General features: G+C 37.9%; 1 long non-coding RNA gene across 1 annotated transcript; it reads right to left on the bottom strand.

Moving 5' to 3' along the window:
• Positions 1-227: 227 nt before the first annotated feature.
• LOC145996452 (uncharacterized) lies at positions 228-27,297 on the bottom strand. The gene is made up of 4 exons (XR_014442773.1): positions 27,225-27,297; positions 22,524-22,675; positions 17,681-17,764; positions 228-403 (listed from the first exon to the last, which is right to left on the bottom strand). It is a non-coding gene; the product is annotated as an uncharacterized LOC145996452 (long non-coding RNA).
• Between the last annotated feature and the right edge of the window lie 608 nt (positions 27,298-27,905).

Here is a 27,905-nt window from a genome sequence, read left to right as displayed (position 1 = left end):
CCCAGTCTATTCTTATCAACATTTGGCCAAAAATGTTCAGGTGGGGGAAGGTTAAACAATTTCTTAAGTTGGACTTATGGTGATTTTTAAGGCATATTTTGGCCAAAAAATTACCAACATTTACATATTTTTTGGTAAATTTTCTAGAATTGTGCATACTTTTTACCATGTAAGTCCAATTTTCTACTTCAAAACCTGATATTAGTTAAATTCTTTGTTTTCAATGTAATTTATTAAAGAAAATTGATAAAATACAGAATAGCAATAATAGTTTTCCAGCAGGAATAACATGCACAGGTATCCACACTACCCAGTTTGAAGGCGAAAACATTTTTGGATATTTCTTCACTTGCAAACTTTCTCTTCCAAAATCCACTGACGCTAGCACAAGGGAACCTTCAATCTGAAAAATTAAAAAGAAATGATCAGTAGCTTAAAATTAAACATATTTCAACAAAGTAAATTGGGGGGGGGGGGGTTTCCGTTCAAATCTCCGTAATTTCAATTAATTACTGTGAAATAACTAACATGAAATGAAAAGACACATCTTGAAATTTTGTTTTTATGACTTGAAGTTGTCAGTTTGCTCACTATGCAGTGCCACAATCGCGTAGATAAAAATGGAGACTGTTCAACAATACGCACAGGCAGTGGTGTGGTGAGACATAATCTGTGATTGGAACGCAATGAAATTTCAGACGAGTGTACGGAGGAGGAGCAAAAGGTTGAAGAAATTCGAGCAGGGTTTCAGAGAAGCCCGAGTAAATCCATCTGCCAGGCATCTAGGCAATTCAATGTGCCTCCCAACAATGCATAGAGTTCTGCACAAGTGGCTTCGGTTATATCTGTATAAAGTGCAGATTGTGCAACAATTGAAGCCAGATGATAAGCTGCGTCGCAAATAATTTGGTATGGAAATGCTGCAACGTTTCACGTGTCGGGGATTGTCAGCTGGCATAACGTACGGATCTGGGGATCTGAAAACCCACATGTGTACAGAGAACATGTCCGCGATAGCCCAAAATTGAATGTTTGGTGTGGTCTAATGAAGGACAGGATCATTGGTCCGTTTGTTTTCAATGAAGATACAGTAACAGGCCCTGTGTACTTGGACATGTTGGAGCAGTTTGTGTACTCTCAGGTAGTTACTCTACAACCGGACATCATCTTCCAACGAGATGGGGCTCCCCCACACTGGAGTCTGGGTGTTTGGAGGTCCCTCAATTCCGACATTTCCTAATCACTGGATTGGATGCAATGGACCGATACAGTGGCAGCCATGTTCACCTGACCTCATTCTGCTGGACTTCTTCCTCTGGGGTTACGTCAAGGATCGTGTGTTTGCGACTCCAGTGAATACCATCCCAGAGTTACGAACCCGCATACGTGATACGATTGCAACAGTAACAGGGGACATGGCAAGAAGTTGAATAGAGACTGGATATTGTTCGTGCTACCAATGGGGCACATGTGGAGGTGTATTAGTGTGTGGAAAATAAAATTTATGAGCTTTTCTTCAATTCTCTGAAATTTCATTGCTGTATCATTCATACTTTCTTTTCTACGATTAATTGAAATTAGGGAGGTTTGAACAGAACACCCGGTATAATGCACAATACATGTACTAGTGTCAAAAAATTTTAATTCAATTTTTGATATGACCGAATATCTTCCATTTATACAGGGTGGATCATATTGATGGGATACATTTTATTTAGTAATATTTGGAAGTTAAAATTAATTCATGATGGATGTAAACACAGTAAGTATTTCCATGGTACACACACAATTGGATAGTTTTTTCTGATTAATTTTGAAGGCTCAATGTCTTCATTCACTAAGGGTATGGCTTCTAGATCCGCTCCAGACACCGTACCCTAGTGAATTTGTACAATGCAAAAATACGAAACTTCACGTAGGTAATAATTAAAATTAAATGCATTATGGTGCTGTGGACATCTGTTGAAATTCCTTGTTGTGGAAGCATTCCTCATTAGTGGAAGCTCCATCATTACAGCACACAGGCTGAGCACCACGACATGTCTTGCACAAGATGGTGCCACTAGACATACAACATTTCACTGGATGTAAGCCACAAGACTCCAAACCATTGTCGACCTCAAGTGTAATATCCGGAGGAAGATAAGGGCAGTATCAAGAGACCAAGAATGTTATATTCTAGCAAACAATGCTGGGAACTCTCTGTATCTTGGCCTAGGAATGTCCATTTGAAATGTGTCCTATCCATATGGTCCATCCACCTTGTACATTTATATCAGGTCATTCCATACCATTGATAATTTCATCATTTATTTATATATTCTTCAATTGTCCAAAACCAGCACTAATTTTTTCTTTCAGGGTTGTATTTAGATCTATCTGGCAGCCGTTTTTAATTACTCATGTGCAGTGATTTTAGAGTTTCCAGACTTTTTTAAAATCGCTGTCACTTATGTTCTCCAATTCAAAATGTAATGATTAAAAAAACACTTTCTTCAGAATTAAATGCTCTTTGTTTATTACCATTTTTAACCCCATGTTACACTACACTGAACAAGGTTTATATTTTTTTCACACTTTCTCATTTTTAGGGCACAAAACACCTCAACCACATTTCTTATATTTACTGTGCAGTGTCAGGCAAGTCTGAAATTATTGATCATATGTGGTGCCTGAGCCCCACCTTTTGAAAACAATAAAAATTTTGAAAATTCAAAATCAAGTACGATAACCTAACCTACACCACCCAGCCAGTAGCAATAAATGGTTTGCCTTGCACCCAACACGTGGACAACGACAGCAGGCATTTTGCAAAAGGCGGCCCTGCAGAAAGCATCCAAATTCCACCCAACCCACCAAAAAATCAGGTCAGTGCTAACCGAATTCAAATCTTGGCTGGAATCCAACAACTGTTGGTGCATGAAATCAGATAAAACAAACCAGTATGTGATCGTATAAAGGTGACTACTCCCGTAAAATGCATGAAAAACTAAATAGTGATTCATACAAGACCATCGACAGGGACCCAACCGAAAAATGCAAATGCATAATCAAGCATGCAGTTGAAAGTTGTGTAATGCTGAACCAGCAAGACTGCGAACTTCTCAACACCCACCCATCACCCATCATAGCCTATGGCATTCCAAAAATGCACAAATAGGGGATTCCAATGCGACTCATCATCGCAGGGTTCAACCAACCAACGGTCCACCTCACAAAGTAACTAAAAAAGAAAATCTCTGAGCACAATCACAAACTGACGTACATTTTCCGAAACATCACAGATGCCAAAGAACTAATAACCTCAATAGTGCAAGCCAACCATGCCAAAATTGCTTGCATAGATGTAGTTGACATGTATAACTCCATCCCAATTGACCTAGCCCTCACCTCGGTGGAAACATGGCTTTCTGCCAATAATATCTCTCCAGTGGAAGTGTCTGAGGTATCCAAGTTATTGGAAATCTGCCTCAGGCACAACTATTTTCAATTTCAAGACAAGTATTTCATACAAACGGAAGGATTGGCCATGGGCAGCCCCCTGTCCGCTCCCATAGCCAACATTGTTATGCACCTACCTGAAAAAGATATCCTTCACTCACCAGAACTCCGATACATACGCTATGGCAGATATGCAGATGGCACTTTGGTCATTTACAAAAGGGAAGAAGAAATAGATCTACTCATGGAAAAACTCAGCAACATTCACCCCAGGTTGAAATTTACAATAGAATGGGAAAACCAAGGTATCATTAACTTCCTAGATCTAACCATCAAAAGGAGGGGCAACAAATTCACCACCACGGTCTATAGAAAACCAGTATAACCACTCCCTTTCCAACCACCCACCCCAACATAAAGCCAATGTATGGCTTAACGTCTACAGAAGAGCTTTCTCGCACTGTTCAAGTGAAGAAGATTTGAAGGAAGAAGTTACCATAGTTACAGACATTAAAATGGATACACAACTCTCTACATGGTGCAGCAAAGCGGAAATGCAAATACAACAACCTACCCTACACCACCCAGCCAACAGCAATAACGCTAAATGGTTTGCCTTCCCTTACCACCAGACTACATCAAACTGCCTAGCCAAGACACTGAAACAATACGACATCAAACTCGTACGCAAACCAGTGAACAAAATAGCCAAGAGATCATTCCTTTCCCCACTAAACAACCCAGGTGTATATGATGCCCAGTGTGAGTGCAACTCACATTACATTCGCAGATCCATCAGATCTGTCAACGAGCGTATACAACAGCACTTAATCAGGGTGGCTACAAACAAGCAGAAATGAAATTCCCTGACTTTTCCAGGTTTTCCAGGACAAAATTTACATTTTTCGATGTTTTTGCAAAATGGAAATAATAAACTCATACAGATCCACGTATGGTTTTGTTAAGTACCGATATCATCTTCTATGAAATTGACTTAATTTCTCTATTCTCTATGATTTGAATTCAAACTGCAAAATAGTGAATTTGGAAAATTATTACAATTCTCAAGCTAGAGAAGGATTACGGAATTTTATCATACGCAGTAAGTTTAAAATAAAATACTTTATTATTTCTAAAGTTACGACTAAATGAGAATTAATGAGTGATTGATTAAGAAATACAATTTGTAATTTATCAGTCTCCTTATCCATTCTCGGTATTATATGTTGATATTTCCACTGAGGTTTGGAATGTTCTGCTTGCAAGAACCATGAATGCGGACTCATTTTTCAATGCATAAAGCTACTTCTCTCTTCTCTGTAAAGCAAACAACTTAACTCTTGCATATAAGTTAAACAATTGAATCGAACAAAATAAACTGTCATATTTCCTTACATTATCAAAGGGATTTCTGCTTCAGTACAGTATATCCAAGTGAAATACTGTGAAACTGACAACATGCAGTTATACCATTAATGCTGACGAAAAGGGTATGTAGGTATTAGAAATTTAACGCAAGGAATTTATAGAATTGTATTGTATAGGTACCTGATTTAGCTAACCACACATTAAAACAGGAACACTCTAATAATAAAAGCTTCTGAAAGTTCATATACGAGGGGCATCCTGAAAAAAGCTCCAATGGTGCCTATACGCAGCACTAGTGGTCGGAGAGCAACACACGCACATGCAGGCAGGAAGAAGTGGCATGTAGCTGTAGTCTGGTACAGTTGCAATGCAGCCGTTTTAGGACAGTTCTAGGTTAAATATTGCATCTCATACAGTCTCCCACCAACTGCGATGTAGCCTACATTGCACGCTCAGAATTTGGCACAGAGCCACCAGCAATCGAGTGAGGTGTGCAGACCGGATAGTATGGTCAGACGATGGTGCAGACAATTCACGGAAGACCAGTTGAATGTGCACAACCCCATACAGCTGAGTACACACGGGTCCTTTGCATCACTTCAGGTGAGAGATCTTGAACCACTCCCTGTACAGCCCTGACCTTGAATGTACAGACTTTCATCTCTTCGTTCAACTGAATAGGTTTCTGGCAGGGGAAGGATTTGACAGCTACACTGTGGTAGAGATAGTTCCAGTCTTTGCCATCAGACACATATGCCAAGGGCATACAAAATTTAGTGCCATGCTACGACGAATGCTAGAACAACGGTGGTGATTATGCCGAAAATTAGGTTAGGACTCACTGTTACTAATGCAATAAATTACAACTGATATTCTTGTTTTATTTATGCCTAATCGGTAGAGACCTTGAAATTTTTTTTCTTTTCAAATTGGTGTATTTTCTTTTTTTAAAATTTTTTTCTATACGGTGTTATTTTCCCCAAAATTAACATTTTCATTTTAGCACATTTTCTGGCAAATATATGAAATTATACCTTCATGGTGTCTTTAAACTACTGTTTCAAATTGTAAGTCACATGGCTTACGCCTCTTCATGAGAGTTTGATATCTTGAAAGTTATTTTGGGAAAGTTATTTTCCATACCCCCTTTTTAATTTTAAGGTAAGGATTTTAGATAATTGAATTTTCCCCGTATATACTGAAGGGTGCATAATGACCATAAGTGGCGGCGCACCCAAAAAATTAAAATCAATCAATCTCACGTGACAGATACCGATATATTATGGCACCAAAAATTGGAATTATCTTTTCTTGACTTGTTAGTGTTAAGTTTCCCAAAATTCGCATTTTTATTTTAGAACATTTATCTGACAAATATATATCTGCTTTTAAACAATTATTTTAAATTGTAGGTCACATGGTCTACGTATTTTTGTGACAGTTTGATATGTTGGAACAGATTTTTTAAGGAAGTAAAGGTAAAGTGCTCACCTGCACTTTTCCATGACAGTGTATAGGGGTGTGGAGTTAGGGCCCCACATTTTCTTGATCACGGCTGAATGTGGGGGTGATGTGATCAGCACCACACTCCTGGCTACCATTATCCCTCCAAGTTTCCTCAAGGTACAAGCTTCATATGATGCTGGGTGGGCACCGGAGCAGTTTGAATAGGTGGAAAACATCCAGCTTCTCCCCCGCAGGGGATCAACCGCGGGTCTCTCTCACAGTAGCCAGATGCCCTAACGACTGAGCTGCATTATTACTCGCTCGACAAATGCCGATGGTGAGCACTTAGCTTGGTAATTCAAAACATATCTCGTGCGACAAATACAAAGATATGGCTCCCGTGTGACGGTAGATACGCACTCGATCTCCTGTTAGAACCCTGCCACTTTGCTCTGTGATGCAAATGGTTTTGATAAAAGTTGAAAACATCGTGGGAAATACATGATTTAATGTAGCTGTCGGAATTATTCCATGTACGTATAACTCTATAGTTTACTCTTGAGTAAAATGTTGAGAAATTTGCATGTTCTATGTACACAAACATGGCCTAGAAAAGACAAGGATGTTGGATTTCATGGAATTTTTTCGTTGTTTTAGGACATTTCTTTAAAAAAATTGCTAAAAACACCAACAATTCGCATTTTATGCCAAATTCGCATTATTTCGATATTTCGAACGGGCGAAAAATGTGTCCAGATATCACTGCACATTTCTAAACATAACTTCGCAGCAATTACAATTTTTCACAGTTTAGGCGTTTGCGAGAAATCAATGTCCCTACTAATTGGATATTACTTTCTGGCCACCCCTCATATAATTCAGTAGATGGAAAGTGAAAATTTAGCAAGGCTGGCAGAGAAAAGTCAATTCTTGAAGAAAGTGATTTGCTTTTATGATTGAATGATTCGAGTAAATACGAGTATGATATTAAAATATTTACGTATTTATTATTAGTATTTTATTTCATAATATTGGACATTAACCTTACTCAGTCAGAGATTAATGACCATCTCTCACGAGTTAAAAAAGACAGGACAGAGAGTGGTGTTATTTTCATTGCAATACTAGTGTTGCAGTAAATTTGAGGTTGGGAGCATGCACTAGCCAATTTTTATAACGTTCATCAATGCAGATTTATGTTTCACATTCTCATGATAGTATTCAATATACAGGGTGACTGGTAATTAGATGTATTCCCTGAAAGGGGTTAAAGTAGAGACAATTTGCAATAAATTTGACCATATGATACCCCGTCCGAAAATTAGTAGTTTTCGAGATAATCGAGTTTCTATTGTTTTTTCTAAAAATGACAATTTTCCACATAAAAAGATGAATTGAGAAAAAACTGATAATTGTAGGGAACTTATTTAAGCGTTTTCTGATAGCTAACAAACAAGTGGTTCGTTTTAAAAAAAGTTTTTTCCAAATAACAATCACATGTAAGTACCGGGTGGGTCTAAACTTACAAGTGATGATAAAAAAATGCACACTTAGTTTACTTGGCAACGTATTAATAACAAAAATGGTATGACACAAAGCGTACAAATTACTGAAATTACTTCCTTGAGTCATCAGCTATCCAACAAGGTACAAATGTTGCTAACATTTACATTTGTGTACAAGAAATAATACTTCATTCATCTTCATGTGTATGGAATCAATGAACAATACAATTAAAGAACATTACACGTCTTGCTCGAGCTGGGCAGTCATCATGCTGATAAATCATGTCACGTCTTGTAGCTAGAGGCTCATCCTCCAACAACATTGCCATCCCGTTCCGCAAAAAATGTTCATAAGTGATGCCATTTAAGATTTGGGGCAGGAAAAATGGCTCGATGAAATGATTGTTGATTACGCCCATCCATACTTCTGCCTGGGCGTGCGACAGTGGCTGGATGAAAAGTACCCAAAGAAATGGATTGGCCAAGGTGGGCCGATTCCCTGGCCGGCTCGATCCCCCGATTTGACGCCTTGCGACTTTTACATTTGGAGCCACATGACAAGGCACCGGTAAACTCGCAAGAAGAGCTCAGGGAGAGGATCTTAACAGCTGGTCAACACGTCAAGGCCACCATCACATCACGAGTTAAGAGACCAAATGACCCGTAAAAACCTGCGTGCCTGCATTCGTAACGGAGGTGCCCACTTTGAGCAAGACGTGTAATGTTCTTTAATTGTATTGTTCATTGATTCCATACACATGAAGATGAATGAAGTATTATTTCTTGTACACAAATGTAAATGTTAGCAACATTTGTACCTTGTTGGATAGCTGATGACTCAAGGAAGTAATTTCAGTAATTTGTATGCTTTGTGTCATACCATTTTTGTTATTAATACGTTGCCAAGTAAACTAAGTGTGCATTTTTTTATCATCACTTGTAAGTTTAGACCCACCCGGTACTTACATGTGATTGTTATTTGGAAAAAACTTTTTTTAAAACGAACCACTTGTTTGTTAGCTATCAGAAAATGCTTAAATAAGTTCCCTACAATTATCAGTTTTTTCTCAATTCATCTTTTTATGTGGAAAATTGTCATTTTTAGAAAAAACAATAGAAACTCTATTATCTCGAAAACTACTAATTTTCGGACGGGGTATCATATGGTCAAATTTATTGCAAATTGTCTCTATTTTAACCCCTTTCAGGGAATACATCTAATTACCAGTCACCCTGTATATATCATTTGGTTGGATTCTTCTTGATATCTAAGAATAGTGCAATGTCATTGTAAACGTATGTTAACTTGTGCAAAACCAGTAATACGTCAGGATGATGAAAGAAAACCTTCGTAAGCACTGCTACATTAAATAAGGCGAAGTGAGCCAGAAGAGTAATACAATTCCAGTAGCATATTTGCAGTTTAAAGCTCTTCTTGTTTATCCATGCGATTTTTGTTCGATGTTGCAGTCCATGCAATTTCTGTCGCATGTTATAGTGAGATACTCTGTCGGGTGGCGATATTAGACAAAAATCGTATGTATCAATGTTCCTTCAATTTGCCCAACAAAATGCCTTACTATGACGTCCGACAACTATCGGACGGCCCCACCCGCTCGTATCCCCTCCATCTGTTGACAAGTCCCCTTACTACTCCCATACGCACAAGAAAAAATGATAATTCAATGCATTTTCCACGTAATATTTAGAGGCTTAACCTTTACTCCCCGATGATACCATATGGTATCGTCAGAGTAAGGTCGTACTGGCCCGATGATACCATATGGTATCATGGTGCTGTTTACGAAATGAATGTGCTTTTTGGACCTTTATACTCTTACGTTTGGGTGGAAACTCTGACACAGGTCTGGAGCAAGCCTGGGAAATTCATATTGATGACCAACCTCTCCCACTCTCCGCAACATATCCATGCCACATTTCCGAACAGAGTTTCACATTTTGGCTCATTATTCAACTTGTATGGCACTCAAGAAAATGAAACATGTTTCATTCTCTTGAGAAGTGTCCATTCTTTGAAAAGAATACTAAAGTTCGCGCCTTCTCCCCAAAATAACGGGAAAAGAGGGAGCAAACTCCAGATTGTTTTTTCCATTGAAATTCGGGGTACGTTCCCCCCCTTCCTCGCAAGCTCCCCTTCCTCGGTCCAGTGTTCTGAATTGTACACGGCTGCATGCTCTGATGTTTTAGCTGCAAAACAAAAGTTATCCCAAGCAGATTGCTCCCATAGTGCCCGAGTTATAACAATTTTCCTCCAAAGAGTGCTCGAATTTAAAATTCTTGCCGAGAACCCCGGGCGAGAGAAATTTCTTTCTCTCTCTCCCTTCCTCCTGCCATCACTAGTTTCTGGCACCGTGGTTGTGTTGCTCCTGTTCCCGTGCAGAGTTCCATAACCATATCTTTCATGAAAAAAAAAAAAGAAAAAAAAAAAGAATGAAATTCCCTGACTTTTTTTGACACCTCAAATTCCCTGACTTTTCCCGGTTTTCCAGGTCTGTCCCCACCCTGTTAATGGATGAAAAAGAATCCCAACCCACTACCGGACTAGCAAGGCACCTCAAGTTCAACAAACACAGGATCCAAAAAAGTTTCTGTTAGGCATACATCACACACCCTAATCGACACCAAAATCAAAGAGACGGCAGCAATTATGCACTTTCTGCATGAGCTGAACATCGACAGCGGTCATCATGTTTGGCTCCCTCTATGACAACAGCTCAAACCCATCACGCGCAGCAGACAAAATGGCTACACCAGCACCCCTAGTGGTAGTCAAGGAAACAACAGGAACCGAAAGTCAAGCTAACAGTAAAGCATAGAGTTCCCAAGTGGATGGTGGCAGAGGCCACCGAATTAATAGAACATTTACAAGTAAGTTTCATGGATATATCTTTAGTAACTCGCTTACGTCTTATAACAAAATAAGGAACAGAAACTAAAATGCATAAACATCCAGTGTGGCGAAAAAGCTCTGAGACTTTTGTTTTGAGCTATATTTCTCATGCTGTTTATTTTCTTTCTTCTTTAATTTTACACATCGATGAGATGAAACAAAAGCAGCTGGAAAAAGCAGGTCATTTTCTTGAGTTGGTAACTGGTGACCGTCTTCAAAAAGTTGTTTTTCACTAATGAGAAGATTTTCATCCTGGAGTGTGAGCACAACTGTCAAAACCATCGTCAATTACTGAAGAAGGGACAGAAGAATTGTGTTGACACCTTTCATGGTCATCAATCAGAATGTCAAAATCAATGTTGCTATAGTGGAACCACAAGCAAAAAAAACCTGTGCAGAAGCACATCGCGCCGGCGGGTGCAAGAAAGGGCAGGGGGAAGCAACATTTGCGCTGGCTCACGTCAGCGTTGCCAGGCCTATTGATTTCTCAGAAGAATTCCTTAATAAACTATTGCTATGGAATCTCCAACAGCCAGCTTAAAAACACGTTTCCTGCTCATCTTACTTGAACATGGAGGGGAGATGTGGAGTGGAACTCCACTCAGCCGTGAGAAGTGCTGTTTGAACTGTGAAATTATGTCAAACGCTACTCAATTGTGCTAGGACATTATTTTATTACTTTTACTACATTACTATTTTTAGATGGCTGTATTTTATCCCACCCTAAACTCTATTTCTATTTTAGTTATTTTACGTCGCTTTTGTGCCTCTACGGGTAAGTACGACAATATGGATGAATGAAAAACTGATGAAATGGATGATGTGACACAAACACAGTGAACGTCCTTGCCTTACGAGGTAGAAACACTGACTTCGTAGCGTGGGCAAATTATGTTATACATGTATGTGTTTGTGGGTGTGTGGGTGTATTTCTAGCAGATGGGGAGGATGGGTGGCACCCTAGCATAAGCGTTGCTATCTTGAATTATTGAGGAAGACATGCTGTCTAATTCACCAAATATATTTCACATACGTAATGCATTTTCTCATTATGGTGAAGGATGCATGCCCACCCCTATCGATAGCTGTACACCGAACACCAGCAGAAGGCAAATTGATTTGTTATTGTTAGCATTCGACTTGAAAGATTGTGGAAAATCGCCGACAACGAAAGGCAGCACGTTAGATTCAACTGTGAACACAACTTTCTACCATTTCCTGTCATAAAAATTCCTCGCGATAATAGAGGCATCGCAAACCCCTTGTGTCGGTGCTGAGAAAGGGCAAATTTGAGGGTGTTTTCCACGCACCCTCTAACCGAAAAATGCGGAAGAGATGAAAGATATTGGTCGGTTCCCTCGGGCAGTTTACTTTCTTTTGTTTGAAAAATGTCCACTCCTGAAATGGAGATCTTCGGTATATTTTCGCCAAACACAGGGTGCTGGGTTTAGCACCATTGTTACAAAAGTATCTGTGACGTTTACACCGTAAACAATGCACGCCACTCCAGCTTCACTCCCCTTGCTCCCCCCCCCCCCCCCAGTGCGCACGACTATGCCGCTCCTCAGCCCCCAAGAACGTCTGCTACTATTAGATCATCGGATTTTGTAGCAGATCTTCTGGTTTCCCAAGGAACAATCTCCCGATTTTTTCAAATCTGACCTGGCAACACTGCCCCAAACACCGATAATGGCAGGGAAGTTGCGCGAACGCTTTGAACGGAAGGTTTCTTTCCTTGTGGTCGAGCTATAGCTATCAACATTTTGGAAGCACATGGGCAGTGGAGCTCTTCAGCGAAGACAGATTCATGCTTCAGCAAGACTGGCTCCAGTGCATTCAGCTTGATCAACAATTGCAAATGTGTGAAGAGCGGTTTCATCGTTTTGAGGGGCAAGGGCATATCCCCTTATTATTCTACAAGACTTGAATGCCACAAGTTACTCCATGTGGTCAATTTTGGAAACATTTCTCGTGTTCCGTACAAGTCAGTGGACATACTCAAAATAGCTTTATGATGCACTTGGGATGAAATTACTGTTGAACAGCGTGCAACCATTGTCAATAATTTTCTGAGACAACTTCACAAATGTATTGTGATACAAGGAAGCAACTTTATTTCTTTTTGTTGCTATTACTAGTCTAATATTTTTTTTTGAAAAGTTGAGAGATTTAGACATATATTTATAGAGCAGTTTCATTCTGTCGAAATATCTTTTAAAGGTCTCCGAACTTTTTCAACATTCTGTATGAATATGTAAGTCTTCAATTCATACTATGGGAATGAGAGATGCGGTAATAGATAATTAAGGTACTCACGTTTTCCGCGAAGCTGTTTTACATTATTTTCTATTAATTTCGGTAGCCACTGCCACCATCCTCGTTGGAATTCGTTGTGTTGTTGCTTGGTGCAATTAAGTCTTCAAGAAGAGAGGAATGCTATTCAAAAGATGGCAAAAAGTACACACGCACTGCCGATTGAGTTTCCAGACAACATTACCTTTTTGTATTTCATGCTCATATGTTGTAGAACATTACGTACATGACCAAGTAAATCTGACACATAACGAAACTTGCCTACAGATGTGGATTGGCACATTATTTTGCAAGAGTTCTTACCAACTGACTTCAGCGAGAAGTGTGTCACTACCCTGCACTCCGTCCACGAGGCCCAGTTGGGTACTGGACATTAGAAAGTCACTGTGATATCCATACACACTAGTAACTAGGGCTCAGATAATAATGCATTTTGCATATGCAAATGCATATTTAAGGATTTTTGACTAAAAATGCATATTTTATATGCAGGTGCATATTTGTATGAAAATAACTTGATGTTGTGCATATTTTTGTACCCACAACCAACACCGAGCACATACTGTATTTATTTTTCATCTCCTCTCTTCTCTTTTCTTTATCTTTTCTGTCTTTCTTCTTTTCTTTTTCCTGGATTGTATGAAATGTGGCAAGTACGTCATTCTCACCTCAACAATCAACTAAGTTGGCAACACCTTGTATAAGTTTCTTATCACAAATGGACAACGTGTGGATGATCTGGAACTTGATGTGTTTGAATTTGTTGCCCTAAAATAAAGTCCACTTGTATGTTTCTGAATATAAGACTATTCTAGCTGAAAACAAGAGTTTGAAGTTCGAAAATTTGAGCCATGTTGTTATCAAATGCAAGCATGATCTTGATCTGTAGTGTATTGTGCTTCATTTAACGCAGAACCATATTAATTGAAAAAAATCTGTGTAGCAAATGAGCATTCAGAATAATGCATATTCATTGCCTAACATATAATCTTTCATAGTTTGTAATATACAGCATTTATAAATGAAACAGATTTTTCAGTGCATATTTTACACCGCGAAGCGAGCCTTCAAAATTAATCGGAAATAACCATTAAATTGTGCAACGTGGAAATACGAAATTCCACATAAGTAATTCTTAAACCACATTTACTGCATCCATCATGAATGTAAAATACGAGGTGTGACACAAAAAATACCAGACTGACGTAATAACTCAGAATACTTTACATTATTGGTTCCTGTCGGTGGTGTCACTTTCAAAGTAGTCCAGTCCCCCCTCTGCTTCAACACACTTTTTCATTCACCGCTGCCATTGTTTGTAACATCCAAGAAAGTCATCTTCTGCAAGGGCCTTTAGTACGTATTCCATTTTTTAACCTCATTAACGGAGGTAAAATGTGTTCCTTTTAGTTGAGATTTGATTTTTGGGAACAAAAAAAAGTCACAAATGCCAAATCAGGTGAGAAAGGCGGGTGTTCTATCACTGCAATGTTTTTTCTAGCCAAAAATTGCTGTAAGGATAGTGCCTTGTGGGCGGGTGCATTGTCCTGATGCAAGATCCATCCACTTTCCCACAACTGAGGTATTTTTTTCCGAACTTTTTCATGAAGTTTCCCCAACACCTGAAGGTAGTAATGTTGATTTACAGTTTGTCCGTTAGTAACCCAATCAATCTTCACTATCCCACGAATGTCAAAGAACACTAGTAGCATTGCCTTAAATTTGGACTTTGACATTCGAGCCTTTTTGGGTCGGGGGGATCAGGGGCACTTCCACTGCATGGATTGTCGTTTCATTTCTAGGTCATAGGTGAAAATCCAAGTTTCGTCGACAGTTACAACCAAATCCAACAAATTTGGGTCGTCGTCAATCCTTTCCACGATGTCCATACACAATTCATTTCGGCACTGTTTTTGATCATGTGACAACACTTTGAGAACTACCTTCGCATAAATTTTTCTCATTTGCAATTCTTCCGTTAAGATGTGTCTGACTGACTCCCTGTCCAAGTTCACAGCCTCAGCAATTGCTCTAACACTCAATCTGCAGTAATTTCTCACAACACGACAAACATTTTCGATGTTTGTTTCAGTCACAGAAGAACGCGGGCGACCTGGTTGTTCATCATCATCACAACTCTCCCTACCCTCCAAAAACCTTTTGTGCCACTCGAAAACTTGGGTCCTTGACATGCACACTTCACCATAAACTTCCCTCAACATTTGAAATGTTTCGGTAACAGATTTCCGAAGTTTCACGAGAAACTTGATGTTAACTCTTCGTTCTACTTTCACGCTCATCATTTTCCGGCAATGCACTGACACACGTGTTTACAGTGATGCTTATCTCGCGACTGGCTGGCCCGGGTGGGTCCAATTCACGGTGCTAGGGAGGGCAGGTATGGTAGTTTAGCCCTGCAAAAGCAATACGCATCAAGTTAATTATTTTTAGTAATACAGCCACAATCAGTTTGTTTTTTTGTGTCACACCTCTTATGTTTCAGTACACGTAAGATGTATTATTAGTGACAGTCTGTGGTGTACTGTCTCTTGTTCGAAGGTACACAAAGGGTCACCAAGAGATGATTTCTGCATGAAACAAAAGTGTGTTGATTGTTTACTTCAGGGTTGAACTGACACAATTTTGAACTGATGCTGATATCCTTAGCAATTCCCACCAATTCTTGGACAATTGTAATGATTAAAAGTTGTTCAAAATATTGATGAATATTAGTGTGTATATTATATCCAATTATACGCCTCCAATTACCAAGAGTTTTGCTTTAAAACGTTCAAGAATAACATCAGAATATTAAAAGTTCGAATTTTGCATAATTTCCAGGATAATTAGTGTGCGTGAATGGACACTGTAAAAGACTAAAATGATTGAAAAATATCAGCTGGTATTCGTAAATAAATTCAAACCAATATTTTTCGATACCAGTTACTATTTTACAAATTTGAAATTTTCACCCCTCTAATTCCTTTAACCCTTATGCACACGCGCTGGGGTGTAATCCACCCCAGACAGTCTCTCTTCTTTACTACGTTTAAAAGTGTTTTGTTTCTGTTGGTGGCCTTCCAGGTACCTTTCCGTTGTTTGCCCCTCTAGTCATTGACTCAAGGTCAATCAGTTTGCACGCAGCTGTCACTCAGTGAACATCGTCAAACTTGGCCAGGGGTGCTTTATACCCCACGCGTGTGCTTACGTTACACATTTCCAAAATGCTGCTTTTTTAGTTTCTGTTATTTGTTTTAACTAATTGTTACGTTTTTTTATAAACTGTAGTCTAGATGGTGTTTTAAGTTGCATATTTAAAAAAAACTCCAAAAATGGATAATTTGGGTAGCAAACAAGCGAGGATTCTGTCCATGTTGGATGAGTGTGGAAGTGATAATGAATCAATTGTCGGCGAAGATAGTGATGCAGAACAAGACAGTTTACACGAAAGTGAACATGATACAGAAACTGAACAAGACTGTGACAGTGGTAAAAGTGAAGAAAGTGACAGTGACAGGAAACTACCATTGGCTCACAGACTTAACACTTATATAGGGAAAGATTAAACTACTGTATGGAAGAAACAAACACCACCACAAAACGCAAGGACAAGAGCTCATAATATTGTAAGTACACATCATCCTACTGTAAAAGCCGCTGCTAAAGAAGCCAAAAACCCCACTTGATGAGTGGTTGTGTATGATAGACGAAAGCATAATAGACAGCACTGTAAAGAGCACACCTTCATCTACTGCGAAGAATGCTGCCCAGAATAAATTTCAACATTCACTCACAAAAACCTTTGTCAGTAGCTAAGTAACATGTTGTAAATTTGATTTAAATTTTATAATTTTTTTTAAATGTATCTCTTTAAATAATACTCTTGTTTAGATTTTATCAAAAATTAAAAAAAGCACTCTAAAAATTTTGTTGGTTTGGGTAAAAGTTTTTATGATATTATAAACAGCTGGCTAAATTGACCAATACTCGATGGTGATTTACTAATAAATTTGTATAATAAACCTATGACTAAAATACCTTCAGTTGTTTCATTGCCCTGTCTTGTAACCACATGCAAGTAAAAAACTATTTTTTTTGGGGTTTAACGAAACTTTAAAATACAGAAGAAAAATGTAACTGTCTAATCAACAATTATTCAAACCACTATACAGTTGTTTTATATAGCTAAAATATGTTTAACTATTATGGAAAAGACTAATTGTTAACAAAAAAACAACAGAAAACCTTTTTTACTCATACATTTGTAAAAAACTGCAATATAAAGTGTGGGGTGGAAAACACCCCATGCGTGTGGTTGTGTCACAAATATTCACGCGTGTCCATAAGGGTTAAAAATCAGAAATTCAGAGTTGTTCGGAAACTTTTGGCCTGCAGTGTACATTTAAGCAAGCAGCTTTATACATTTGTGGGACATGATTAACAATGCTGTTAAAGAAAAAAAATGGTAACACAGAGCACTATTTTTTGTTAAAACTATCAAACCAAAACCATTCATGGCACTGTTTCAATGATGGTTACTCCAATTGTAGAATTGGACACAATGCATGCAATAAAATGAGCACAGTCAACTTAAGTACACCATCATCACGGCAGTGGTTATATAGACTTTATAAAGAAAGTGCTATTATCAAAGCAAGTCATGTTACAGTTCTCACATATAGCATTTTGCTCTTACCTGTCTGTTTCTCCAGAAGTAGATGAGTCAGTGCAGCCACCTGATTTTTTCACCTCCTGATGTGAATTTATTCCAATGCAGAATCTGAAAAATATGCAACTTGTAATTGATCTTCTTTTATATTTGTTATTGCTTCATGAAAGAAAACAGTCTGACCAGTCGATATTTTAGTGAATAACTTCCTTTGCAACACTTGAAAAATTTCACAAGGAATTGTCCCATTTGACAAAACACTTTTTTTTTTTGCTCACAACCATGGTACATAACTGAATGCAATTTTAGAAAAGACAACACTTTTTGACTATAAAAAACACAGTAATGTTAAAAGTGTAAAATTTCAATATTTTACTGATGACACCAGGGGTAGACAAAACTAAAAAATACTTTAGGCACCAGAATTTATTTTATCAAATAAATACACACAAGAAAAAAAAATTGATAAAGATATGAAATGAGACCTTAAAACACCTAATTTATTAATTAAGACAAGATTGGATTATGAAAGTAATTAGTTTTTTTAAGATACACTTATCGAAATAGCCATCAGTCAGCTCCCAACCATCCTTACGAAATTTCATTGTGTGTGTATATTTGATCTTTCCACCAAATTCCAGAAAAAAGTACTTCGTGTAATGTTCGTAGAATTTACACTTGAATTGGTTATTATGCCATGATGTGGCTTTCCTCAACACTTCTATTTCAATGATTATCATTAATTGATGCAGGAACTATTTACTGAACATGGAAAATATTCAGAGTATGAATCAGTTGCATGCAGTTACACAACAGTGATTTATATTTAGTCTTCCTGTTAAGGTATTATATTCACTACGTAATCTATTGTTCACTGTTGCAAAGTACTCACATCATTTTAGTGCAGTTTTTTATGGCTTATGAAGATAATGTTGTGATGTGTAATGTTGTGTAATTATGCTGATGACAGCTCAAATAAGTACTATACAGTATTTTCCTTTTACCTTGGGGGGGGGGGGGGGTGTATAACTTCGCATGTTGCTATTTTACTAGCAAATCAGGGTTCTCAGGATTGGATGTTTAGAATAACCATTCACTTTATTTAAAGTGAGATGCGCATTAAGACTTGGATGTGTTTTCCATTGATTGTAACTATTTACTTCTGCTTAAAACTATTTGCCGAAGCAAAGAGATAATTGTGGTGCATAATAATTCATGACATTTGGTAGTGCATGAAATCATCATTATACAAACAAGGGGCATGGCAAGTGCTGCTCACTTGCCTGCTGGGTGAACTCGAACCTGCTTGTCACACAATATATATAATTTTTGTGTTTGGATTTCGAGTGTTTGTGATTTGATTTCGTGTAATCACAGAGGAAGTACAAGAAGTAACAGAAGGTAATACAATTTTCCACTGTTTGGGATTGTATTTAAACGAAAGTGTTGTTTATTTCAAATATACGAGGGTCACTATTTATATTTTGAGCCTAACAATGAAAAAACAGGAATTTGGCATTGAAAACTGCTTTATTGTTTTTCGAAGTATTCTCCTTTATGGTCAATACACTTTTGCATTCGTTCGAACCATTTGTCAAAGCAGTTTTTCCAATCTTCTTGAGACACCTCCATAATATGGTTTTTGAATGCATCAACGTCGTCTTCCCCCGACGAAAATCGTTGTCCACGCAATTTATTCTTGACATTCGGGAACAAGAAGAAGTCATTGGATGCCAAATCAGGACTGTAAGGCGGATGACCCATCAATTCGATTTTTTGACTGTTCATAAAGTCGGTTGTTAGACGAGATGTGTGACAGCTGGCATTGTCTTGATGAAGAATGATCCGACGGCGTTTGTTTGTTTTCCGTATTTGACCGAAGACCTCTGTCAAACAAATTGTTGTGTACCATTCAGAGTTGACCGTTCTACGTTCCTCTAAAGGCACAGTTGCCACATGACCAGTTTTCCCGAAAAAACAGGCGACCATTTGTTTCGATGTGCTTCGAGCGCGAACAACTTTTGTTGGATGGGGTTCATCTTGAAACACCCATACAGTCGACTGCTGTTTACGTTCCGCCTCATATGCATATATCCATGATTCGTCACCTGTTACAATCTTATATACGTCTTTTGAAGCCCCACGATTGTATTTATTGAGCATTTGTTTGCACCAATTGACGCGAGCGTCTTCTTGAGTTTTTGTCAAATTATGTGGGATCCAACGAGAACATACCTTTCTCACAGCTAAATGATCATGTAATATTTTATATATGCTGGTGATGATCTTGTATTAGGTTTTGCACAGCATCAATGTTTTCTTGAACAACAACTGATTTTGGACGACCTTCACGAATCTCGTCGGTGAGCGAATGGCGGCCACGATTAAATTCGTTATACCAGCGTTTCACAGTGGCAAAGGATGGAGTTTCATCGCCAAATGTGGAAGTAAGTTGATCGATGCACTCATGTCTTGATAATCCACGTCGAAAATCGTAAAAAATCATCGCACGAAAATGTTCACGAGTTAATTCCATTTTATTGTTGTCACGCAATCTCCAAGGCAACATAAACAACACAAATGAAGCTATTGACAAAACATTTGAAGTACGTTATGGTCAATAATGCCAGACGATTCCGTGCAAACGTCAAATCGTGCCTAACTTCAATCAGTGTTGCCAAGGCTCAAAATATAAATAGTGGCCCTCGTACACTGTAGTTTTGGAACTGAATAATGTTTTTTTTCTCATTCATAAACACCTGGCTATTGTTTTGAGAAGCAATAATTATAATATTAGTTTTGCACTAAGCTAGAACTATTCTCTTGTCTTAGGCACAACTATACCTTTACATCGACAATCACGATATTTTGATCAATGAGCATGCACCGTCAAGTAACGAGCAAACATCTTACTCAGCGAACATTGCTCAGATACCAAACATACCCAAGGTCTTTCAAACATTCTACAAAATAAAATAAGAGAATATCTAAAAACATGATAGCCATGCTGCTGCTGTTGATCAACTTTTGAAATCGTTTCCCAGCTACTCCTTACATGACACATCCAATTTTTTCTTTTGTGGAATGTGTGAAGGAGCTTGTTTACATACCTTCCCTCCCCCCATATTTACCCTACTGAAAGAGAAACTTTCGATAGGAACAGTGTAAAGCAATTTATGCCAATAGATTAGGAACCTGATAATAACATTAAACTTTGCAGAGTGGCCAAAGGAACTTACATTGATCATCCGCTTTCCTAAAATAATAGTAATAAAAAAGAAAAAAATCATCGTTGACGTCTTTGATAAACATGAAAGTAGACCACGGCAATGTTTATCTTTCAATCCTTATAGGATTCTCACGTATGAGAAACGAGAGCTCTACTGGCCAAAAGTAAATTTGCCAGCTGAATACTATTTTGTTGTATGCACACCTGCACTGACTTCTCAGTAGGGCTGATTAAAGTTCGACTTATGTGGATTTGGAATACTCTACAAGATTTGCATAAATATTTTATTATTGTTGATAATTCACACCACCTGACAACCAGATAAGTCACATCGGAACGTGATGCATTAACATGTATGAACACGATAACATCATCGACTCATCTCTGACAAAACAGCTGGCGAAGTGTTTATACAGTGTGTCCCATAATAAAGTTTACTCTCCTTGATCAGATGACTTGACTGGACATTTTGTATTTGAAGCTGCAATGTCTACGTGAAAAGGGTTTGAGCACATGTAGGCATTAGTGTACACAAAAATGGCACAGGTGAGCATTTTTTCTTTTGAGAAGCATAATGAGTGTCAAACATCCAACCACATCTCGCGATTTAACTCAGTTGGATTTCTGCCTGTGGGGAACTGCGAAGAACAATGTGTACGCCACAAAGCCACGGACAATGAATGACATGAGATATGTGATTGACACTACCTGTGCTTCCCTTCCCATTGAAACCATGTCTGCTGTTTGTCTATCTGTTCAATGTTGCAGACAGTGTATTGCTGCAAAATGGCAGTCATTTTGAACATCTATAACTTTGAGGTATATGATACAAAAAAAGTTGCCAAAGTTCCTTTATTTTACTGCGATTTTATCATGCTACGAATGCAATTTTTACATGGTTCGATTTACGTCTGTTGACACATACTGCAGAGTTTTAGTGATTAATTAAGATTTTGTTCAATATATGCTTCATAATTAGGTTAAGCAGGCCAGGTTTGGTTCTCTTAGCATTAAGACAAGTCCCTAAATGTATTCTACTAAGGTTCCAATTTACTTCTACATTCATTCCCACTAGTCTATGATACATACAGTCGCTTCTCAACGGAAAATACATTGTCCTTACGTGCATGCGTAAGGTAATTTTTAAGTTATATTTTCAACATAAATAACTTTGTTTCGAAACCAAACAATGCTTATTACTTTAAGGAAGGTTGAAATTTTGTGTGACAATGATTGCCAAAATTCTACGATAATTAGTCTTCCTGCTGGAAGTTGAAAAAAAATCAAAAAATAATCGGAACCATTACCAAAAAAGTTCATACTTGCTGTTATTAACGTTAAACAGTGTAAACACTATTTCGAGAGACATTGTATAAAAAAGCCAGAAATATTGTTGGGAAATTTATTTTTGGAATGAATGATATTTGCAATGTTCTCATGACTTTTCACACTATAAAATAAAGTTCAATAGTGAAATATGATCAACCAATTTGTGTGCTTTTGGTATATTTATATTTTTAAAACATTGGGTTATTGCTGTATATCACGCCAATCCCACTAACTTTCCAAGTAATATTAAAGAATTGAAGATTTAAAAAAAAATCTAGTTTGAATAAAGCCATTACTAGCAAAGAACCATACCTGCAATTCGCATCCTTCCATGAACCAACTTGCAGGCATGCAGGTAAAAGCAGGCCTCTGTATCTTCCAAATGGATGACGGGTGCTCACATTCTTCAATCAAACTTGCTTCCAGCCAAGAAGTCTTCGGTGATTCAGCAGAGGGCAATCCTCCTGAAAATTAGAAGTTCCTTATATATTTCATGATTGTAACAATTGGCTCAACGAATAAAAATGATACCCTTGACCCTCTGTACTCCCTCAAGAAAGTGAAATATTTAGCATGATTTATGAAGATTATGTTGTTTATGAGTTTTCAGTTGTTTTCAGCTTGCAGAGATGTGTTGTTGAGAAGTAAAGTATGTCTGTTACCTTACCCAAATGCCTCACACAAGGAAATATAGCACCCAACACGACATTCCACAACAGCAGCTATAATTTTACATTGTTAGCTTAGTAGTGTTAGGTTTGGAGCTAATAGCAATTTCCAATGTGTTCATTCGCTATTTTAGTGTGCAAATGCTTTTTATTAATAAAACGCAGCAAAAGTAATCAGAGATGGCAGGTTTTTACTTATGTAGGCTACACTTCGGGATCAAATATCACCATTATTTGTTTTCTGCATGCGGAAAGCAATTTTATATTACATAAAACATTGAAATCTGTTGATTAAAAAAAAAAATGAACGTAATTTTTGAGAGGGTACAGTGGGTGAATGATCCCATAAAAAACATGGCTGGCCCACTATATAATAACAGTTGGGCTGAAAAGTTCGTAGGCTAACATAGTAAAAAATATTTTTTTGACAAAATTCGATTTTATTATTCAATATAGTTGCCTTCGAGGGCGATACAACGATTATAGCGGTCATACAATTTTTCGATGCCATTTTTATAGTACGATTTCTTTTTAGCCTCAAAATAGGCCTCAGTTTCGGCGATTACCTCTTCATCAGTGCTAAATTTCTTTCCAGCGAGCATTCTTTTAAGGTCTGCAAACAGGAAAAAGTCACTGGGGGCCAGATCTGGAGAATATGGTGGATGGGGAAGCAATTCGTAGTCTAATTCATATAATTTTGCCATCGTTTTCATTGATTTGTGACACGGTGCACTGTCTTGATGAAACAGCACGCGTGGCACCCATTTTGCACACAGCTTTCGCATGTTCAAATATTCATGCACAATATGTCCAACACGTTCCTTTGATATTTTTAAAGTCTCAGCTATCTCGATCAACTTCACTTTACGATCATTTAAAATTATTTTGTGGACTTTTTTGATGTTTTCGTCGGTAACAGCCTCTTTGGGGCGTCCACTGCGTGCATCGTCTTCGATGCTCATTTCGCCTCGTTTAAATTTAGCAAACCACTTCTCAACGGTTGATTTTCCTGGTGCAGAGTCCGAATAATGTTTATCAAGCCAAGCCTTGGCTTCAACAGTATTTTTTTCGCCAAAAAGCAATGCTTTATTAACACACAAAATTCTTTTTTATCCATTTTTTCACAATAACAAAAGCTGCTTCACTCACAATGCTATATCTCACGAACTAATTATCCGGCAGCTGTGAAATTTATACACGTATCTTTTGAAGGTTAGTACTAAGTAAAAATCACATGGATTTAATTCTAGTAACGCCATCTATGAGTCAGCCTACGAACTTTTCAGCCCAACTGTTACCAATGACTGAAAAGTATTGATTTATTATTACTGAAAGCAGCTGATAAATTTCAAGAAATTATTAACAATAAGCAATTTCTTTATTTATTCTGTACTAATATTAGTTGACTTACACGAACACTTAAAATGACGGAATATTTGACAAGTTCTTGTCATTCCTTCTTCCTCCTAACTATACAAATCCATGCTCTTTGTCCAGTACATATGCTGCCACCTCATGGTAGACTTGCTATTCACATGAACAAACAAGACGAGTGGCTGGCTAATGACAACTATAGCAGTATGGCAACAGCACCAAACCTGACATGCCTAACCTACTCACGTATGCATGCAGAAATAGCATGTAAATAGGTTACGGAGGTCAGGTTTGGTGTTGTTAGCATACATTTGCTAGTTGCTAACCACTCATACAAACACAAACAAGTGCCAAAAGTATGAATTTGTGGTTTGTGCACAATACAGTGTAACGCAAGGTCTAACATTCTTTGAATTTTAGACAGCGATTTGACAAGTACAGCAAAATATACAAAACAAATATGTTTAATTAAATATCACAAGTATTCCTCCATAATGTATTACAAAACTTGCTGCAAAATATAGTAAACATGCTGAAATATGTACTCGAATTATTTTACAGCAAATTAAAAAAAAAAGTAAATTTTCGGTAAAACTGAGAGTAGAGGAAAAATGAACAAGTGCAATAACACAACTCTCACATGTGAAGCAGGGGTAGACACAAAAATAATTCAGGCACCATGAAAGTCATGAATCCAAAAAAGATAAAGCTGAACATTTTGAAATGCAACCTTAATACATCTAATTTATTAATTGACCCAAGATTGGATGAAAAATAATTTATTCTTGTGGAGTGATTATCTTCACCACGTGGTGAAGCTAGCTAGTAGCTTTGAGCTATTTTCACCAACTTTAAAGTGCAGATGTGCACGATCTATGACCTGGTCTGATACATACATACAATACATAAGATTGAATAAAGGCCACTGCGGATTCTACAATAATTTACATAATTTGTGATATTAGTAACATTGAGAGGCTTACGTCGGTATAAATTTGTATTCGTGCAGGAGACTAATACTTTTTTCTACATGCCATGGAGTTGGAAAATTACCGCAAGGTGTTCTGATATGGACTGGTGCTGCTAATATGTTACATAAGTATAAAGGTGTATTATGTTCCCCAATGCCTTCGTTGTTAGATTAGGCACGTCAGTTTTAGAGCTATTAGCATGAAAAGTACTACTGTATATACTTCTGTATTGGTCTTCGGTACTTTGTGCTATTCTCACTACCTGACGACAGTCTCACCATTTTTAATTTAAAATGACTTCGGTGAAACTGTCAAAGCTGAGAATCGGCTGTAACTCGCTTATTCTGTAATTGTTCACATTCGTACTTACTTATTCTGCGTTGCGAAAGATTGTTTAACAAGGGATTTCGCTTTTTTTTAACGAAATTAGTACCTATTGTCGATACATCGAGTACTTATTGTTCGTTCTTTTCTCGCTTCCTGAACATGCAAAATGGCGGGCAAATCTTGACTAGCGTTGTGTTTCAAACGGCAAAGCAGTGTTTCAACCTTCTTAACAGAAAAATTCCCGCATAGCCCCAAAAACCATTCGGGATAGTATGACCATCCACGAATAGCCCCAAAAACCATTGACGATAGCCCACACACCATCACAGTAAGGTTAGGTTCAAAACTGCGTGTTTTGAAATTACCAGGGATTATGTCATCAGATGCTCGGAACATCCGGTTCAAGTACATGGGTGGAAATGCAAGCAACAGCTTTCGTGCATCGGACAGACATTATTATAGAAAAATACATGAATTAGCGGCCAAATACATTGAAAAATGCGAGAAAACACTTCTACGACCTTCCAAAATTACACAGAAACTCAATTCTGTAAGTACTTTCTCCTGTAAATTTGAAGAAATCAGATTTCCGGCTTTGACAGTTTTACCATGACTTCTTAGTAGCAAGTTCGGTAACAGTTAGATATAGTGAAAACACATTTCTTCAAATTTACAGGAGAAATGATGGGAAAGTAGTTACGGAATTGAGTTCCTGTTGGACTTTTGGAAGCTGCGAATAGTGTTTTTTCCATTCGTGCAACTTATTCGGCCGGTAAATAATGTTACTTTTGACATGAATGTATCTCCATTGCACGATAGCGAGTGCCACTGTTACCGTCGACTACGTGAATCAAATGTTCCGTGCCTTCGAATATGTAACCCCCTGTCAGTGTAACAACCACGCGGTAGTTTTACCAGATGACATGTACCTTCCGTGAATGGTTTGTGGATCAATGTTAGCCTAAAAACCATCATTTGTCAGTTAATAAGTGTTAGTGCAGCAACCACGCGGTACTTTTACAAGATAACGTGTGAGGGGGTTTTCTTTCCCCAATTTAATTTTCAGTTTGCCTAACCTAACTGAACCTAACCTTCCGTGAATGGTTTGTGGATCAATTTTCGCTTAAAAACCTTTTGTGAATAGTTCGTGCGGCATTTTTCGGTTCATAAGTTGTGAAATACTGCATATCAGCTGACGATAGACAACGTGAATCAAGATTTGCCCGCCATATTGTGTGTAACGTAAGCGAATTAGCAACGACCAATAAATACTTGTAATGTGAAAAATTACGCTTTTTTCAGTGAAAAAAACATAATCCCAAGTTGAAAAATGTTCCGCTATGCATATAAGGTAAGTACAAATGTAAATAATTCGGAAATAAACGAGTTAAATGTGTTTTCACTATATCTAACTGGTACCGCAAGTTCAGAACACTGCCAATGAATATAATAAAATAAGATAATATACAATTTTATGGTATGATTCATGTAATTACTTCTGCTGGTGAAAATAGCCCCATATGCTGTTCTCACCACCTGGTGAAAATAGTAGCGGCCTAATTCTTGCACATGAGTGGCCTTCCTAAAGAAGGCTCAACTGGTAAGAACAACTGTGCAATACATTTTACTATATGGCATGGCCTTCTCTAAATGTCAAAAATCGAAATACATACTTTTAAATATGAATCAGATCATTTCACCTGACGTGTCTTATTATATGCCATCTTGAAGTTGCCTCCATGCTTGTTCTTCTTCTTCTTTTATTGGCTCACACCGGCGCCTTTAAGCGATTTCTAGCCAAAGTTGCAGCTTTTTTAATGTCTTTGGCCGTGTCCCAAAGGTGCAAGACCGTACTTGAAGCGAGCATCCTCCGAGTATGGTCTTGAAGTGCGGTCTTGAAGTCGTGGACTGGAAGTGAAAGTCTTTTGAATTGCACTTCGACTGCAGTGCCAAATACAATCAGTAGATAAAACTGAGTACTCGTTGTTTTCCCCACGTTTTAAACACTTGTTTTTCACCATAGAAATCACGTTGCATTTTCAAATGTTCGTACACATACATTTCCACACATTAGAAGCACTTCAACCAACAACTTGCTGACCCATAACGTATATTCAACCTGTCTTGCTGGCTTTCTATCTCCGCGATTTTAAACAAACGAACAAGGAGTGTGGAAATGACGTGACCGAGTCAGATTACATCTGCACTGCGAGTTATGCAAGGGGGTGCTATTCCGGCTTCCCGCGCTACGGCGGCACGTGAAGGTCTTCTGCTAGAGTGACGTCAAAAAGGGGATCCCTCAGCTGCTGGCCGCTTAATAACATGTAAAATCATGCAAGTTTATCGCCTCATAG

This window comes from Lepisma saccharinum, chromosome 12 (genome assembly GCF_977018435.1).
Source record: "Lepisma saccharinum chromosome 12, izLepSacc3.1, whole genome shotgun sequence".
In the NCBI taxonomy this organism is placed as follows: Eukaryota; Metazoa; Arthropoda; class Insecta; order Zygentoma; family Lepismatidae; genus Lepisma; species Lepisma saccharinum.
The sequence above is the reverse complement of the archived record's forward strand: the minus strand, read 5'-3'. Positions and strand labels throughout refer to the sequence as shown.